Here is a 19,138-nt window from a genome sequence, read left to right as displayed (position 1 = left end):
TCCCACTATGTTGCCCAGGCTTATTTATTTTTAATTGACAAGTTAAAATTGTATATATTTATGATGTATAACATAATGTTTTAAAATGTGTATACATTGTAGAATGGCTAATCTCCTTGGTTAAATTTATTCCTAAGTATTTTGATTTTTTTACTAGCTATTGTCAATGGCATTGTTTTATTGATTTCTTCTTCCTTTTTTTTTTTTTTTTTTTTTTTGAGATGGAGTCTTGCTCTGTTGCCTAGGCTGGAGTGCAGTGCTGCTGCAGCCTCCACCTCCCAAGTTCAAACAATTCTCCTGCCTCAGTCTCCTGAGTAGCTGGGATTACAGGTGCATGACACCATGCCTGGCTAATTTTTGTATTTTTACTAGAGATGGGGTGTCACCATGTTGGCCAGGCTGGTCTCAAACTCTTGACCTCAAGTGATCCTCCCACCTTGGCCTCCCAAAGTGCTGGGATTACAGGCGTGAGGGACTGCACCTGGCCAGATTTATCAGATAGTTTGTTGTTAGTATGTAGAAATGCTACTGATTTTTTTTTTCTTTTTTTGGAGGTGGAGTCTTACTCTGTTACTCAGGCTGGAGTGCAATGGCATGATCATGGCTCACTGTAACCTCAAACTCCTGGGCTCAAGCAATCTTCCCACCTCAGGCTCCCAAGTAGCTAGGACTACAGGTCGTGCCACCACACCTGGCTAATTTTTTTCTTTTTTGTAGAGATGGGCATCTCACTATGTTGTCCAGGCTGGTCTCAAACTCCTGTCCTCCAGTGATCCTCCCACCTCAGCCTCCCAAAGTCCTGGGATTACAGGTATAAACCACCATGTCTGACCACTACTGATTTTTGTGTTAATTTTGTATCCTGCAACTTTACTGAATTTATTACTTGTAATAGTTTTTTGGTGGAGTCTTTAGAGTTTTCTAAATATAAAAATCATGTTATCTGCGAACAGACGATTTAACTTCTTCATTGACAATCTGAAAGCCTTTTCTTTCTCTTGCCTAATTATTCTGGCTAGGACTTCCAATACTGTGTTGAATGGAAATGCTGAAAGTGGGCATACTTGTCTTGTTCCTGATTTCAGAAAAAACTTTCAACTTTTCACTGAGCATTATGTTAGCTATGGGCTTGTCATATAAGGCCTTTACTATGTTGAGAGACATTCTTTCTCTACCTAATTTGTTGAGTGTTTCTATCATGAAAGGATGCTGAATTTTGTTGAATGCCTTTTTTGTATCTATTGAGATAATTATAAAGTTTTTGTCCTTTATTCTGTTAATATGGTGTATCACTGCTGATTTGCATATGGTGAATATGCAAATTCACAGGGATAAATCCCACTTGATCATGGTGAATGACCCTTCTAATATGCTGTTGAATTTGGTTTGCTAGTATTTTCTTGAGGATTTCTGCATCTATGTTTATCAAGGATATTGGCCTATAATTTGCTTTTCTTGTACTGTTTTTGTCTGCCTTTGGTATCAGGCCTTTGTAAAATTAGTTCGGAAGATCTCCTTCCTTTTCAATTTTTTGGAAGAGTTTCAGAAGGATTGGTTTTAATTGTCTAAATGTTTAGTAGTATTCAGCAGTGGCATCATCAAGTTTGGGCTTTTCTTTAATGGGAGACTTCTTATTACTGATTCAATCTCCTTACTCATTATTGGTCATTTCAAATTATCAGTTTCTTCATGATTTAGTCTTTTTAAGTTAGTATGTGTCTAAGAATTTACCCATTTCTTTTAGGTTATACAATTTGTTGATTTTTTTTTTTTTTTTTTTTTTTTTTTTTGAGATGGAGTCTCATTTGGATGCCCAGGCTGGAGTGCAGTGGCACAATCTTGGCTTACTGCAATTTCTACCTCTCAGGTTCAAGTAATTCTCCTGCCTCAGTCTCCCAAGTTGCTGGGATTACAGGTGTGTGCCACCAAGCCCAGGTAATTTTTGTATTTTTTATTAGAGATGGGGTTTCACCATGTTGGCAAGGCTGGTCTCGAACTCCTGACCTCAAGTGATACACCCACCTCGGCCTCCCAAAGTGCTGGGATTACAGGCATGAGCCACTGTGCCCAGCCTGGTGTATCATTTTTTATAGTAGTCTATGGTCCTTTGTATTTCTGTGGTAGCAGCTGTAATGTCTCCTCTTTCTGATTTTAAGCATTTTCTCTTTTTTATTAATCTAACTAAAGTTTTATCAATTTTGTTTCTCTTTTAAAAACCAGCTCTTCTCTTAATCTTTTCTGTTTTTCTAGTCTCTATTTTATTTATTTCTGCTCTGATATTTATGATTCTCTTTCTCCTAACTTTGAGCTTAGTTTGTTCTTCTTTTTCTAGTTCCTTAAGAGGTAACATTAGGTTGTTTATTTAGGGCTTTTCTTCTTTTTTGATACAGGCATTCATTGCTATAAACTTTTTTCAAACTTCTTTTGCAACATCTCAAGTTTTGGGATACTGTATTTCCATTTTTGTTTCAAGATTTTAGTTTTATTTATTTGTCTTGAGATGGAGTTTCACTCTTGTTGCCCAGGCTCTGGAGTACAATGGTATGATCTGGGCTCACTGCAACCTCTCCCTCCCGGGTTCAGGAGATTCTCCTGTCTTAGTCTCCACAGTAGCTGGGATTACAGGCGCCCACCACCACGCCTGGCTAATTTTTTGTATTTTTAGTAAGACGGGGTTTCACTGTGTTGGCCAGGCTGGTCTTGATCTCCTGACCACAGGTGACCCACCCACCTCAGCCTCCCAAACTGCTGGGATTACAGGTGTAGCCACTGTTCCCAGCAGTTTTAAGATTTTTAAAATTTCCCTTTAAATTTCTTTTTTGACCCATTTGTTTAAAATTAATTTCCACATATTTGTGAATTTTCAAATGTTATTATTTCGAGTTTCATACCATTGCAATTGAAAAAGCTACCTGATATTACTTCAATCTTATTAATAAATTTTTTAAGACTTATTTTGTGGCCTAAGATATGATCTATTCTGGAGAATGTTCCACGTGTTCCTGAGAAGAATGTGTATTCTGTTAATATTGGATGGAACGTTCTGCATATATCTGTTATGTCCATTTGGTCTAAAATGTAGTCGAATTCCAGTGTTTCCTCACTGAATTTCTGTTTGGATGTCTGTCTATTGTTGACAGTGGGGTATTAAAGTCTCCTATTATTGCATTGCTATCTATCTCTTCAGATCTATTAATATTTGCTTTATGTATTTAAGAACTCTGATGTTGCATGCACACATATTTGCAATTATTATATCTTCTTGATGAACTGATCCCTTTTCATTATATAATAATTGTCTCATTCTATAGTTTTTTGACAGTGTGTGACAATTTTTGTGTTGCTATAAAGAAATACCTGAAGCTGGGTAATTTATAAATAAAAGAGGTTTAATTGGCTCATGGTTCTGCAGGCTGTAAAGGAAGTATGGTGCTAGCATCTGTTTCTGATGAGGCCTCAGGGAGCTTTTACTTATGGTGGAAGGGGATTGGGATCCAGTGCATCACATGGTGAGAAAAGGAGTAAGAGAAGAAGGGGGAGGCAGAATACTCCCTTAAACAACCAGATCCCATGAGGACTCACTTATCACCATGGGGAGTACCAAGCCATCCATGAGGGCTCTGCCTCCAAGATCCAAACACCTCCCACCAGGCCCACCTCCAACACTGGAAGTCATATTTCAACATCAGATTGGGAGGGGACAAAATATACAAACCATATTGGTGTACTGCACCTGATATAATTATATCTAACCCCACTCTCTTTTGGTTCCATTTGAATGGAGTATCTTTTTCCATCCTTTCAGTTAATCTAAATGTGTCCTTAAAGGTGAAGTGAGTCTCTTCTAGGCAGCATACAGTTCAGTTTGTGTGTGTGTGTGTGTGTGTGTGTGTGTGTGTGTGTGTGTGTGTGTGTGTGTTTAACCTATTCAGCCACTCTGTCTTTTGGTTGAAGAATTTAATCTATTTACATTCAAGGTAATTACTGATAGGTAAGGACTTAGTACTACCATTTTGTTCATTGTTTTCTGGTTGTTTTATAGCTCTTTTGTTCCTTTTTCCTTTCATGCCTTCTTCCTTTGTGATTAGACGATTTTTCTCTAGTGGTATGCTTTAATTCCTTACTTTGTATCTTTTGTTTATCCACTGTAGGTTTTTGCTTTGTGTTTACCATGAGGCTTACATAAAACAGCTTATAGTTATAACAGGCTATGTTAAGCTGATTACAACTTAACTTTCATTGCATACTTTACCCTGCCCGACATTTTATGGTTTTTATGTCACAATTTACATCTTTTTATATTGTATATTCCTTAATAAATTATTGTAGCCATTAATATTATTTTTTTTTTTCAGAGCTAGCTGATGTTTTATTTTGGACAAAAAAAAAAAAAAAAAAGCAATTGTAGCTGGAGGCATGGGCAAGGGGGATCGCCAGGCAGTAAACTCCTCCGCAGGTGGGCTGAGGGCTAAGGCTGAGCCTCAGGTGGGCCTCCTGTTCCCTGTACTCCCCTACACAGCGGCCTCCCTCCCAGGCTCTGGGGCAGCTGCAGGAGGGGCACTGGGAGGGGCTGCTGCAGCTGTTCACTTGGGCAGGACGTCAGAGGACACGGACACCAGCTTCCCATCGTGGGTCTCAATCTTCTTCACAACTACGGCCTTGGTGAAGCTGGTGTGGCTGAAGGAGATGGAGCCCATGCCAGAGCCAAAGCTGGAGCTGAGGCCATAGCTGAGGCTGGGGCTTGTGAGGCCCTCATAGGCTGAGCTCAGACCACCTGCATAGCTACTGGTGGTCTTGGTATGGATACTCATGTTCTGCATCCCAGACTCCAACCGGCTCTCCTCGCCCTCCAGCAGCTTCCTGTAGGTGGTGATTTTGATGTCCAGGGCCAGTCTGATGTTCATCAGTTCCTGGTACTCATGCAGCTGCCATGCCATGGCCCACTGCAGGGCAGCCTCCAGCTTGGAGAGCTTGGCATTGGCATCCTTAACAGCCAACTCCCCATGCTGCTCGGCATCTGTGATGGCAGCCTCCAGAGAAACCCTCTTGCCTTCGAGGCCCTCAATCTCAGCCTGGAGCTGGCTGATGTTCTGGTTCATCTCAGAGATCTCAGTCTTCGTATGCCGCAGGTCATCCACATGCATCCCAGCCAGCGTCTGTAGCTCCTCATACTTGATCTGGTACATGCTCTCAGCCTCAGCCTGGCTGTGGTTGGTGATCTCCTCATACTGCACCTTGACCTCAGCAATGATGCTGTCCATGTCCAGGGAGTGGCTGTTGTCCATGGACAGCACCACAGATGTATCCAAGATCTAGGACTACAGTTCCTGGATCTCCTCTTCCTACAGCTGCCGGAAGAAGTTGATCTCTTTAGTCAGCCCTTCCAGGCAAGACTAGCTCTACCTTGTTTATATAAGCTTCATCCACATCCTTCCTGATGAGGACAAATTCATTCTCCATCTCTGTACGCTTGTTGATCTCATCCTCATATTTGTTCTTGAAGTCCTCCACCAGCCCCTGCATATTGCCAAGCTCTGCCTCCAGCTTCAGCCTCTCCTAGCCCAGAGTCTCCAGCTGCCACTTAAGGTTGTTGAAATAGCTCTCGAACATGTTGTCCATGTTGTACTGAGCCGTCTTCTGCTGCTGCAGGAGGGCTCCACTTGGTCTCCAGCATCTTGTTCTGGTACTCCAGGAATTGTACCTTGTCTATGAAGGAGGCAAACTTGTTGCTGAGGGCCTTGATCTGCTCCTTTTCCTGGGTGCGCACAGCCTGGATGTTGGGTTCTGCCTCCAGGTTAAGGGGGCTCAGCAGACTCTGGTTGACTGTGACGGCAGTGATGCTTCCCATGCTGCTGGCCCCACCATAACTTCTGCCCAGGACACCCAGAAAGCTGCTGCTACCCACTCGGGAGAAGCTCAAGGAGCTGATGCGGGCATCGGGCCCACACATGTAGGAGTAGCTGCTGAAGGCTTGGGGGCCAGAGGTGGACACCTTGTAGGACTTCTGGCTCACCCTGATGGACATGGTCAATGCAGGAGTGGAGGCAGGTGGGCTGAACCACATAGAGATCCCAGAAGGAGCAGAGACGCTGCTTCTTGGTCTTTTTTTTTTTTTTTTTTTTCAGACGGAGTTTTGTTCTTGTTGCCCAGACTGGAGTGCAATGGCATGATCTTGGCTTACTGCAACCTTCACCTCCCAGGTTCAAGTGATTCTCCTGCCTTAGTCTCCTGAGTAGCTGGGATTACAGGCACCTGCTAGCATGCACAGCTAATTTTGGTATTTTTTTTAGTAGAGATGGGGTTTCACCATGTTGGCCAGGCTGGTCTCGAACTCCTGACCTCAGGTGATCTGCCTGCCTCGGCCTCCCAAAGTGCTGGGATTACAGGCATGGGCCACCGCACCAGGCCTATTGTAGCCATTATTTTTAATAGTTTTGTTTTTTAACATTCATATTAAAAACCCACCATTATACTATTAGAGTATTCTAAATTTGTGTAGTTGTACCAATGAGTTTTATGCTTTTAGATGTTTTTGTGTTACTCATTAGCATCCTTTCCTCTCAGCTTGAAGAATTCCCTTTATGATTTCTTGTAAGACACATCTGGTGGTGATGAACTACCTCAGTTTTTGTTTGAGAAAGTTTTTATCTCCATTTCTGAAGGTCAACTTTGCCAAGTAAAGTACTATTGGTTGACAGTTGCCTTTTTTCCTTCAGCACACTGAATTTATCATCCCTCTCTCTACTGGCCTGTAGGTTTCTCCTGAGAATCCACGTCTAGCCTTATTGGAACTCCATTATATGCGATTTGCTTTTCTCTTGCTGCTTTCAGGATGCTGTCTTCATCTTTGATTTTTGACAGTTTTATTCTATCTTAGTATAATCTTGTTCAGGTTGAATCTGATTGCAGACCTTTGACCTTCTCATACTTGAATATTTATACCTTTCCTCAGATTTGGAAATTTTTCTGCTGTTATTTATTTAAGTAAACTTTCTGGCCCTTTGTCCCTCTCTTTTCCCGCTTAAACTCCTATAACTAGGATATTTGCTCTTTTGAGAAAATCTTGTAAGCTTTAAATCTTCTAAGCTTCATGTTTTCTTCTCTGACTGTATGTTTTGAAATAATCTGTCTTTGAGTTCATGTATTAATTCTTCTGCTTCATCAAGTCTGCTGTTAATGCTCTCTACTGCATTTTTAGTTCATTAATTGTATTTGTCAGCTCCAGAATTTCATTTAAAAAAAAAAAAACAATTTTAATCTGTCTGTTACATTTCTTATTTTGGTCATCTGTTGTTTTGCTGATTTCAGTGAAATGTTTCTCTGTATTTTTAAATTTTTATTTATTTATTTATTTTGAGACGGAGTCTCACTCTATCACCCAGGCTGGAGTGCAGTGGCCTGATCTCAGCTCACTGCAAGCTCCACCTCCCGGGTTCACGCCATTCTCCTGCCTCAGCCTCCCGAGTAGCTGGGATTACAGGCGCCCACCACCTCGCCTGGCTAATTTTTTTTGTGTATTTTTAGTAGAGACGAGGTTTCACCGTATTAGCCAGGATGGTCTCGATCTCCTGACCTCGTGATCCACCCATCTCAGCCTCCCAAAGTGCTGGCATTACAGGCTTGAGCCACCGCGCCTGGCCTCTGTATTTTTTAAAAAGCAATTATTTTGAATTCTTTAAGAGGCAGTTTATATATGTCCATTTCTTTGGGGTCAACTACTGGGAGGTTATGTTTTTTAGATGGTATTATGTCTCCCATTTTTCTTGTTGCTTTACATTAATGTCTGTGCACTTAGTGGAACAGTCACCTTTTGTAGACTTTATGGGCTAGTTTCATTGTGGACTGACTTTCCTCCATGGGGTGGGGTGCAGTGGTTCTGGCACCAGTCAGGGTGCCAACTGTGTGGTCTCTGTGCAGCTCTGTCTGCTGAGGTTGGTACAGATAAAAATCACAGGGATCCATAGCAGTCAATGTTGTGAGTTTCTGCAGTGGCAGCAAGAGTTGTTGGGTCTTTGGTGGCAATGACTGCTAAGATCGCCGCAATCTATTTTTTTTTCCCACCAGAGAAGCTATGGCTGAAGGGATCCCTCTTGGCACTGGTGCCTGATGAGTAGCACCCATGGAATAATCACAGAACTCAGGCCTGATACACAACTGTGTGGAGGTACTGCAGTTCTGAGTTCCCAGGTAGTAATGGCATTGGTGTCTGGGATGCAGGGATCCTTGCTGCTGTGTAACAGAATGCAAGATGCAGATGCTTGTTAAACAGCTAAGAGAACTGAGAATAAGAGCACTTGTGAGTGCAGCATTAGAGTAGCTCTAGGATTGGGGTAAAGTCAAGATCTTTATGGCAGCAGAGCTGGTACCCAGAGTGCAGCCACACACAGCAAGAGCTTGGCTCTTGGGCCCAGGGTGCGAACTTTTTACCTGTATACTTTTGACAAATGGATATCTTATACAGAACATTTCCAACTTCCCAGGAGGTTTCCTTGTATCACTGTCTTGCCAATCCATACCCTATCAGAAGCAATGAATTTTTTTCCCTAGCTTTTCCCAGTTATTCTTTTTGATTGTTGAATAGAATTCCATTGTATCAATGTACCAGTGTTTCCAGCTTGGGACTACTATAAATAAGGCTGTTATGAACATGCCTATACAAGTATTTTTGCAGACAAATATTTTCATTTCTCTTGGATAAAAATCTAGAATTGGGTTTGCTGTGTCAAAGGACTAGTGTACCAGCCTCGGCAACAAAGTGAGACCCCATCTCTACCAAAATTTAAAAATTAGCCATACATTGTGTCATATGCCTGTAGTCCCAGCTACTGGGGACGCTGAAGTGGGAGGATCACTTGAGCCCAGGAGTTTGAGGCTGCAGTGAGCTATGAATGTGCCACTGCACTATAGTCTGAGGGATATAGTGAGACCCCATCTCAAAAAATACATAAAAAATCAAAATTTAAATTTAAAAAATAAAAAAAAACAAATAAGGAGTAGTAGCTGGAAGCCAACACATAATTTTTGCTACTGACAATGGTCAAGTTTCTGGACATAGCTTACTGTGAGAGCCAAATAATCTTCATAACTGAGCACTAAAATTAAATTCAACAAGCCAGTCAGAGGCAACTGAATCACCAGAGGCTTCCCTATATGAGAGAAGGAAGGAAGCAACTGAGATAAACTTGCCCAATTTTTGCTTCCCAAATTTACCAGACAAGCCACTCCTCCTCTAGGAGGAAATGAGAGGGTAGAAAGAGACTAGGAGTTAAACTAATTGAGCTCCTTTAACATAGTAGGAAACATCAACAATGAGAAAGATATATTCCCTCTGTATTAATTTCCTATTGCTGCTATAAAAAATGATCACAAACTTAGTAACTTACAACAAAATTAATTTACTGTCTTCCCATTCTGGAGGTCAGAGTCATAAAATAAAGTTGTCAGAGGGCTGCATTTCTTCTGGAGGCTACAGAGGAGAATCCATTTCATTGTCTTTTCTAGCTTTCAGAAGCCACTTACATTTCCTGGCATAGGGCCCCCCTTCCTCCATCTTTAAGGCCAGCAGCATAGCATCTTCTAATCTTTCTCTTATTCTGTGTGTCATCACATGGTGTCTTATTTTCTTCTGACCTTTCTGCCTTCCCCTTAAAAAGACCTATGTGATTATATTGGACATACCTAAATAACCCAGGATAATATCCCCATCTCAATATCCTTAACTTAATTACATATTCAAAGTCTCTTTGAACACAGTCTCTTGCCACAGAAAGTAACATATTCATAGGTTTCAGGAATTAGGACATGGACATCTTTGGAAGGCCATTATTCTACTACAGCTTCTATCAGTTTTCACTCTTATTTAGCAAAAGGATAGGCTCAAGTAATTTCTTCATAAAAGATACTTGAGGCCTGGCGTGGTGGCTCACACCTGCAATCCCAGCACTTTGGGAGGCCGAGGCAGGTGAATCACTTGAGGTCAGGAGTTTAAGACCAGCCTGGCAAACATAGTGAAACCCTGTTTCTACTAAAAATATACAAATAAGCTGGGCATGGTGGTGGGTGCCTGTAATCCCAGCTACTCAGGGGGCTGAGGCAGAAGAATCACTTGAACCTGGGAGGCAGAGGTTGCAGTAAGCCGAGATCACGCCATTACTCCAGCCTGGGCGATAGAGCAAGACTCTGTCTTAAAAAAAAGGAATACTTTATTCCTTTTTACACTATACAGTATTTAAATTGTTAGCTGTCTCCTGGATTTGGAATTCAAATCTTAAAGTAAAATGAAACAAATCAATAATCTCTTTAGAGGTAGATTTATATTCACTTAAAACGTCTCATTACTATAACATCACTGAAAAACAAGTGGAACTGGTATTAATGTGCACACTGAAGCACTGAAATCCTCTTGAGAAAAATAATCTGTGAAGACTTTTGACTTAATATAACATTAGTGTTTGATGCAATTAAGAAAATACATTAGTCAAGCCTGCTGTTTAACATAGTACTCCTGCTTACTCTGGCTCCTAAGCCATGAGTTTTCTCACAAACACAATCAACATTCCTCAGGGTGACAGTTGATAAATAATTCAACTTTGGAAGGGGGGGAACTGGTAGGAAATGCTCAAAAATGTCGGCAATGGTTTTCTCTGCAGTGGGATCATGGATGACAGTTTATTGTAGTTTCTGACAGTTTTCTGCAGCAAATTTGCTACAATTAACATGTATAACTATTATTTGAATAACTATTATTATTGTACAAATGTTTTCTTATCAAGACCAGTTATACTTTTCTTTTTTTTTTTTTTAAGACAAGGTTTTGCTCTGTTGCCCAGGCTGGAGTGCAGAAGCACCATCATGCTCCAACCTCCCAAGCTCAGGTGATCCACAAGTGCATGCCATCACACTCGGCTAATTTTTTTTCCTTTTTTTGTAGAGACCCTAAGACTGTGCCCCCACTCCCACTAGACCAGAGACTGGTTGCAAGTCAGGGTATCCAGAACTTCTGACCCACCAGCTTAAAGTAGGGGTTCCCAAGATTCCTTTTTGGGCTCGATTAGAGGTAGAGTGGCTCACATAACTTAGGGAAACACATGAGAGTCTCAAGGCAGCTGAAAGGAAGGCAGGAGAAGGTCAGAGGCCTGTCCCTGAAGCCTAACACACCCAACACTGTAACAAGACTGTAGTGAGAGCTATGGAAGTTAGGAACCAGCAAATGTTGATGAAAAATAATACCACACTATCCAACACTTGCGAGCCCTTATCCAAAAGTGAGTCACTCATTCATTGTTAAATATATATTAAGTGCTTATAGTTTTACGTAGCAATCTTACCTGAAATATGACTAATAATCAGTAAGTGCATATAAAAATATCTGAGAAGTTAAAATAGTTATTACAAGACTATATATTAAATCACATGAACTTTGTAAGGGAGCTGGTCTCCCCCTCTCCTGCTAACAATCGAACACCTAATAAAAAACAGAAATAGGACTGAAATTCTGGTGTGCTGGGTACCATGAGTGAAATTTCCTTTGAACTGTATGTTGAAGAAAAACAGATTTTAACAGCAGGAGGCAAGGAAATACTGTTCCAAATACAGGCTGAAGAAGAGAAAGGCAGATTGATGGTAGATTGTAGAGATCTGTTTAACAGAGAGACTAAACACAGAGAGTTCAGAACAATCTCTCCATATTCCAGACATAATCTAATAAAAGCCTGGACCAAGGGCATTAGTGTAAGAATGGACATGAAGGCAGATATCTATAGAACTTGGTAAATAATGATTAAGCAGTTTTGCCCCAGAAAAATAAGAGCAATTAGAAGAAGCAGTTCTCTAAGTGGGAAGGTTAGACATTTCGTCTGTGACATCTTGAATCTGAAATGATCAGGGACATCAGAGTTTTCCAAAATTTCTAACAGGTAATTAAAACTGTAGTAATAAAAAATTGTTTCAAGCTTGGGTCTCTAGTCAGACTGTCTAGGATGAAGCTAAGAACTTTTTTTTATTAGCTGTGGGACCTCGTGCAAGTGACATTAATCTCTCTTTTAGTTTCCTCATCAGTAAAATAGGAATAATGAAGTAAATGGATTGTTATAAGAATTAAATGGGCTGGGCATGATGGCTCATGCCTGTAATCCCAGCACTTTGGGAGGCTGAGGTGGGTGGATTACCTGAGGTCTGGAGTTTGAGACCAGCCTGACCAACATGGAGAAAACCCGTCTCTACTAAAAATACAAAATTGGCCGGGCGTGGTGGCATGCCCCTGTAATCCCATCTACTCCGGAGGTTGAGGCAGGAGAATGGCTTGAACCCAGGAGGTGGAGGTTGTAGTGAGCCGAGATCGCGCCATTGCACTCCAGCCTGGGCAACAAGAGCGAAACTCCATCTCAAAAAAAAGAATTAAATGAGAAAGATATGTAAAGTGCTTGGAATAGAAATTGCTGGCACTTAAGAATTCATGTTATATTTTTTCATTTTACTTTTTATCAGAGCTTAGAATGAAATATTACATGGGAATTATCTACTGATATATATATATAGAAATAGTTAAGCAGTGAGAACAAATGAGACTTTCAAGAAAATAGAAAGGGTAGTAAACAAAAAGATACAGGCACTTGTATGTTCACTGCAGCATTAGTCTCAATAGCAAAAACATGGCATCAACTGAGATGCACATCAACAATGGGCTGGATTGGCAGGGCGCGGTGGCTCAAGCCTGTATTCGCAGCACTTTGGGAGGCCGAGGCAGGCGGATCACGAGGTCAGGAGATCGAGACCATCCTGGCTAACATGGTGAAACCCCGTCTCTACTAAAAATACAAAAAATTAGCAGGGCATGGTGGTGCGCGCCTGTAGTCCCAGCTACTCAGGAGGCTGAGGCAGAAGAATGACGTGAACCTGGGAGGCGAAGCTTGCAGTGAGCCAAGATTGCGCCACTGCGCTCCAGCCTGGGTAATACAGCAAGACTCCGTCTCAAAAAAAAAAAAAAAAACACAGTGAGCTGGATAAAGAAAATGTGACACATATACACCATGGAATACTATGCAGCCACAAAAAAAAGAACAAAATCATGTCCTTTGTAGCAACACAAATGCAGCTGGAGGCCATTATCCTAAGCAAATTAATGCAGGAACAGAAAATCAAATGCCACATGTTTTCATTTTTAAGTGGGAACTAAACATTGAATACACATGGACATAAAGATAGGAATAGTAGACACTGGGGACTACTGGAGTGGGGAAAAGGGAGGAGGTGGTAAGATTAGCCACCATGCCCGGCTAATTTTTGTATTTTTAGTAGAGACGGGGTTTCGCCATGTTAGGCAGGCTGGTCTCGAACTCCTGACCTCAGGTGATCCACTTGCCTCGGTCTCCCAAAGTGCTAGGATTACAGGCGTGAGCCACTGCGCCCAGCCAAACAGCATATTTTTAAATTTTTGGTTGACCCTGTGAAATCGCCAACATTAGGCCATTTTTTTACCTACAAAAACAGCAATTGTATTGGACTCCATCTAATAAAAGGAACTGAAACAAGTTTACTAAAGTGCTCTAACTCATTTCAGAAAAAAGTCATCTGTGGGCAAATGATCTCCCTAACTAAGAACATGTCCCAACTCAATTCAGAGATCTGGCCTGATTGGCAAACTATGGCCTGCTGGCAAATAGTCTTTAGCTGCTTTCTTGCTACAAAGGCAGTTAGGTACATCCAGCAAATTGCACAGCCTACAAAGCAAAAATTATTTACTATTTGGCCATTTACAGAAAAAGTCTGTAGACCCCTGATCTCAGTCATGGTTCTAAAACACAGTCTGAAAGTCATAAATCTCTTTAAGTTGTATTATTGTAATAAGACAACGTCTAGTCTTTGTATACGTACATATATATTTTGTGTGTGTACAGATATATACAGTCATGCACCGCATAATGACATTTTGGCCAATGATGGACCATATATACAACAGTGGTCCCATAAAATTATAATAGAGCAGAGATCTGGCAAAATGGCCGAATACGAACAGCTACAGTCTGCAGCTCCCAGCAAGACAAATGCAGAAGGCGGGTGATTTCTGCATTTCCAACTGAGGTACCCAGTTCATCTCACTGGGACTGGTTAGGCAGTGGGTACAGCTCACAGAGGGCAAGCAGAAGCAGTGTGGGGCGCTGCCTCATCCAGGAAGTGCAAGGAGCTGGGGCCCTCCCTGTCCCAGCCAAGGGAAGCCTTGAGGGACTGTGCTATCTGGCCCAGACACTACGCTTTTCCCACAGTTTTTGCAATCCACAGACCAGAAGATTCCCTCATGTGCCTGTACCACCAGGGCCCTGGGTTTCAAGCATAAAACTGGGTGGCTGTTTAGGCAGGCACCGAGCTACCTGCAGGAGTTTTGTTTTTGGTTTTTTTTTTGGTACCCTAGTGGTGCCTGGAACCCCAGTGAGACAAAACTGTTCACTCCCCTGGAAAGGCGGCTGAGGCCAGGGAGCCAAGTGGTCTCGCTCAGTGGGTCCCACTCCCATGGAGCCCAGCAAGCTAAGAACCACTGGCTTGAAATTCTCACTGCCAGCACAGCAGTTTGAAGTCGATCTGGGACGATCGAGCTTGGTGGGTAGGGGCATCTGCCATTACTGAGGCTTGAATAGGTGGTTTTTCCCTGACAGTGCTAAGGAGGCCGGGCAGTTTGGACTGGGCAGAACTCACCACAGTGCGGCAAAGTGGCTATGGTCAAACTGCCTCTCTAGACTCCTCCTCACCAGGCAGGGCATCTCTGAAAGAAAGGCAGCAGCCCCAGTCAGGGGCTTTTAGATAAAACTCCCATCTCCCTGGGACAGAGCACCTGGGGTAAGGGGCAGCTGTGGGCACAGCTTCACAGACTTAAAATGTTCCTGCCTGTCAGCTCTAAAGAGAGCATCTGATCCTGACAAGGAGGATTCTCCCAGCACAGCAATTGAGCTCTGCTGGGGGACAGACAGCCTCCTCAAGTGGGTCCCAGACCCCCATGCTTCCTGACTGGAAGACACTTCCCAGCAGGGGTCAACAGGCACCACCTATAGGAGAGCTCCAGCTGGCATCAGGCCAGTGCCCCTCTGGGACAAAGCTTTCAGAGGAAGGAGCAGGCAGCAATATTTGCTGTTCTGCAGCCTCTGCTGGTGATACCCAGGCAAACAGGGTATGGAGTAGACCTGCAGCAAACCGTAGCAGACCTGCAGAAGAGGGGCCTGTTAGAAGAAAACCTAACAAACAGAAAGCAATAACATCAACATCAACAAAAAGGACCCCCCACACACAAAAACCCCATCCAAAGGTCATCAGTCTCAAAGATCAAAGGGAGATAAATCCACCAAGATGAGGAAAAAACAGCACAAAAATGCTGAAAATTCCAAAAAACAGAGTGCCTCTTCTCCTCCAAATGATGACAACTCCTCTCCAGCAAGGGCACAAAACTGGATGGAGAATGAGTTTGACGAATTGACAGCAGTAGGCTTCAGAAGGTGGATAGTAACAAACTCCTCTGAGCTAAAGGAGCATGATCTAACCCAATGCAAGGAAGCTAAGAACCTTGATAAAAGGTTACAGGAACTGCTAACTAGAATAACCAGTTTAGATAAGAACATAAATGATGGAGCTAAAAAACACAGCACGAGAACTTCATGAAGCATTCACAAATACCAATAGCTGAATCAATCAAGCAGAAGAAAGGATATCAGAAATTGAAGATCAACTTACTGAAATAAGGCATGAAGACAAAATTAGAGAAGAATGAATGAAAAGGAATGAACAAAGCCCCCAAGAAATATGGGACTATGTGAAAAGACCAAACCTATGATTGATTGGTGTACCCGAAAGTGATGGGGAGAATGGAACCATGTTGGAAAACACATTTCAGGATATTATCCAGGAGAACTTCTCCAACCTAACAAGACAGGTTGACATTCAAATTCAGGAAATACAGAGAATACCACTTAAGATACTCCTCGAGAAGAGCAACCCCAAGACACATAATCTCAGGTTCTCCAAGGTGAAACGAAGGAAAAAATGTTAAGGGCAGCCAGAGAGAAAGGTCAGGGGATGCAATCCTACTTTCTGATAAAACGGACTTTAAACCAACAAAGATCAAAAAAGACAAAGAAGGACATTACATAATGGTAAAGGGATCAATGCAACAAGAAGAGCTAACTATCCTAAATATATATGCACCCAATACAAGAACAACCAGATTCATAAAACAAGTTCCTAGAGACCTACAAAGAGACTTAGACTCCTACACAATAATAGTGGGAGACTTTAACACCCCACTGTCAATATGTGACAGATCAACGAGACAGAAAATTAACAAGGATATTCAGGACTTGAACTCAGCTCTGGACCAAGTGGACCTAACAGACATCTACAGAACTCTCCACCCCAAATCAACAGAATATATATTCTTTTCAGTGCCACATAGCACGTATTCTAAAATCAACCACATAAATGGAAATAAAACATTCCTCAGCAAATGCAAAAGAACAGAAATCATAACAAACAGTCTCAGACCATAGTGCAATGAAATTAGAACTCAGGATTAAGAAACTCACTTGAGGCCGGGTACCGTGGCTCAGGCCTGTAATCCCAGCACTCTGGGAGGCCAAGGCGGGTGGATTACAAGGTCAGGAGTTTGAGACCAGCCTGGCCAATATGGTGAAACCCTGTCTCTACTAAAAATACAAAAATTGGCCAGGCGTGGTGGTGGGCGCCTGTAGTCCCAGCTACTTGGGAAGTTAAGGCAGGAGAATTGCTTGAACCCAGGAGGCAGAGGTCTCAAAAAATAAACTCACTCAAAACCGCGCAACTACATGTCTCAAAAAAGAAACTCACTCAAAACCGTGCAACTACATGGAAACTAAACAACTTGCTCCTGAACGACTGCTGGGCAAATAACGAAATTAGAGCAGAAATAAAGAAGTTCTTTGAAACCGAAGAGAACGAAGACACAACGTACCAGAATCTCTGTACGTTAAGAAGGAAATTTATAGCACTAAATATCCACATCAGAATGAGGGAAAGATCTAAAATTGACACCCTAACATCACAATTAAAAGAACTAAAGAAGCAAGAGCAAACAAATTCAAAAGCTAGCAGAAGACAAGAAATAACTAAGATCAGAGCAGAACTGAAGGAGACAGAGACACAAAAAACCCTCCAAAAAAATCAATGAATCCAGGAGCTTGTTTTTTAAAAAGATTAACAAAATAGACTGCTAGCCAGACTAATAAAGAAGAAAAAAGAATCAAATAGACACAATAAAAAATAATAAAGGGATATCACCACCGATCTTAAAGAAAAACAAACTACCATCACAGAATACTACAAACACCTCTATGGAAATAAACTAGAAAATCTAGAGGAAATGGATAAATTCCCGAACACATACACCCTCCCAAGACTAAACCAGTAAGAAGTCGAATTCCTGAATAGACCAATAACCATGACCCACTGCGCCTGGCCTTCCAATAACAAGTTCTGAAATTGAGGCAGTAATTAATAGCCTGCCAACCAAAAAAAACCCTAGGACCAGACGGATTCAGAGCCTAATTCTACCAGAGGTACAAAGAGGAGCTGGTACCATTCCTTCTGAAACTACTCCAAACAACAGAAAAAGAGGGACTCAGCCAGGCGCGGTGGCTCATGCCTGTAACCCCAGCACTTTGGGAGGCCAAGGTAGACAGATCACAAGGTCAGGAGTTCAAGACCAGCCTGGCCAACATGGAGAAACCCCATCTCTGCTAAAAATAAAAAAATTAGCTGGGCATGGTGGCAGGTGACTAGAATCCCAGCTACTCAGGAGGCTGAGGCAGAGAACTGGTTGAACCCGGGAGGTGGAGGTTGCAGTGAGCTGAGATTGCACCACTGCACTCCAGCCAGGGAGACAAAGCGAGACTCTGTCTCAAGAAAAAAAAAGGAGGAAAAAGAAAAAGAGGGACTCCTCCCTAACTCATTCTATGAGGCCAGCATAATCCTGATACCAAAACCTGGCACAACAAAAGAAGAAAATTTCAGGCCAATATCCCTGATGAACATCGATGCCAAAAATCCTCAATAAAATACTGGCAAACTGAATCCAGCAGCACATCAAAAAGCTTATCCACCATGATCTGCTTCATCCTTGGGATGAAAGATTGGTTCACCATACGCAAATCAATAAACATAATCCATCACATAAACAGAACCAATGACAAAAACCACATGATTTATCTCAATAGATGCAGAAAAGGCCTTCGATAAAATTCAACACCCCTCCATGCTAAAAACTCTCAATAAACTAGGTATTGAGGGAACATATCTCAAAATAATAAAAGCTACTTATAACAAACCCATAACCAATATCATACTAAATGGGCAAAAGCTGGAAGCATTTCCTTTGAAAACCAGCACAAGATAAGGATGCCCACTCTCATTACTCATATTCAACATAGTATTGGAAGTTCTGGCCAGGGCAATCAGGCAAGAGAATGAAAGAAAGGGTATTCAAATAGGAAGAGAGGGAGTCAACTTATCTCTGTTTACAGATGATATGATTGTGTATTTAGAAAACTCCATCGTCTCAGTCCAAAAACTCCTTAAGCTGATAAGCAACTTCAGCAAAATCTCAGGATACAAAATCAATGTGCAAAAATCACAAGCATTCCTATACACATATATAATATAATTGTCTATATAATAGACAAGCAGAGAGCCAAACCATGAGTGAACTCCCATTCACAGGTGCTACAAAGAAAATAAAATACCTAGGAATACAAGTTACAAGGGATGTGAAGGACCTCTTCAAGGAGAACTACAAACCACTGCTCAAGGAAACAAGAGAGGACACAAACAAATGGAAAGACATTCCATGCTCACGGATAGGAGGAATCAATATCATGAAAATGGCCATACTGCCCAAAGTAATTTATAGATTCAATGCTATTCCCATCAAGCTACCATGGACTTTCTTCACAGAATTAGAAAAAACTACTTTAAATTTCATATGGAACCAAAAAAGAGCCTATATAGCCAAGACAATCCTAAGCAAAAAGAACAAAGCTAGAGGTATCATGCCACTTGACTTTGAACTATACTACAAGTCTACAGTAACCAAAACAGCATAGTACCAAAAAAGATATGTAGACCAATA

The 19,138-nt window shown here is 41.8% G+C and overlaps 2 protein-coding genes and 1 pseudogene across 8 annotated transcripts in view; all 3 read right to left on the bottom strand.

Moving 5' to 3' along the window:
• The window catches only part of SUMO1 (small ubiquitin like modifier 1), a 1,087,495-nt gene that overhangs the window by 666,003 nt on the left and 402,354 nt on the right, over positions 1–19,138 (bottom strand). The window lies entirely within an intron of this gene.
• The window catches only part of ICA1L (islet cell autoantigen 1 like), a 98,346-nt gene that overhangs the window by 64,785 nt on the left and 14,423 nt on the right, over positions 1–19,138 (bottom strand). The window lies entirely within an intron of this gene.
• LOC126932186 (keratin, type II cytoskeletal 8-like) lies at positions 173–15,044 on the bottom strand (annotated as a pseudogene). Its single transcript, XR_007718130.1, has one exon. The product of XR_007718130.1 is annotated as a keratin, type II cytoskeletal 8-like (transcript).

Source organism: Macaca thibetana, chromosome 12 (assembly GCF_024542745.1).
Source record: "Macaca thibetana thibetana isolate TM-01 chromosome 12, ASM2454274v1, whole genome shotgun sequence".
Taxonomy (NCBI): Eukaryota; Metazoa; Chordata; class Mammalia; order Primates; family Cercopithecidae; genus Macaca; species Macaca thibetana.
This window is presented reverse-complemented; position numbering and strand designations above follow the sequence as displayed.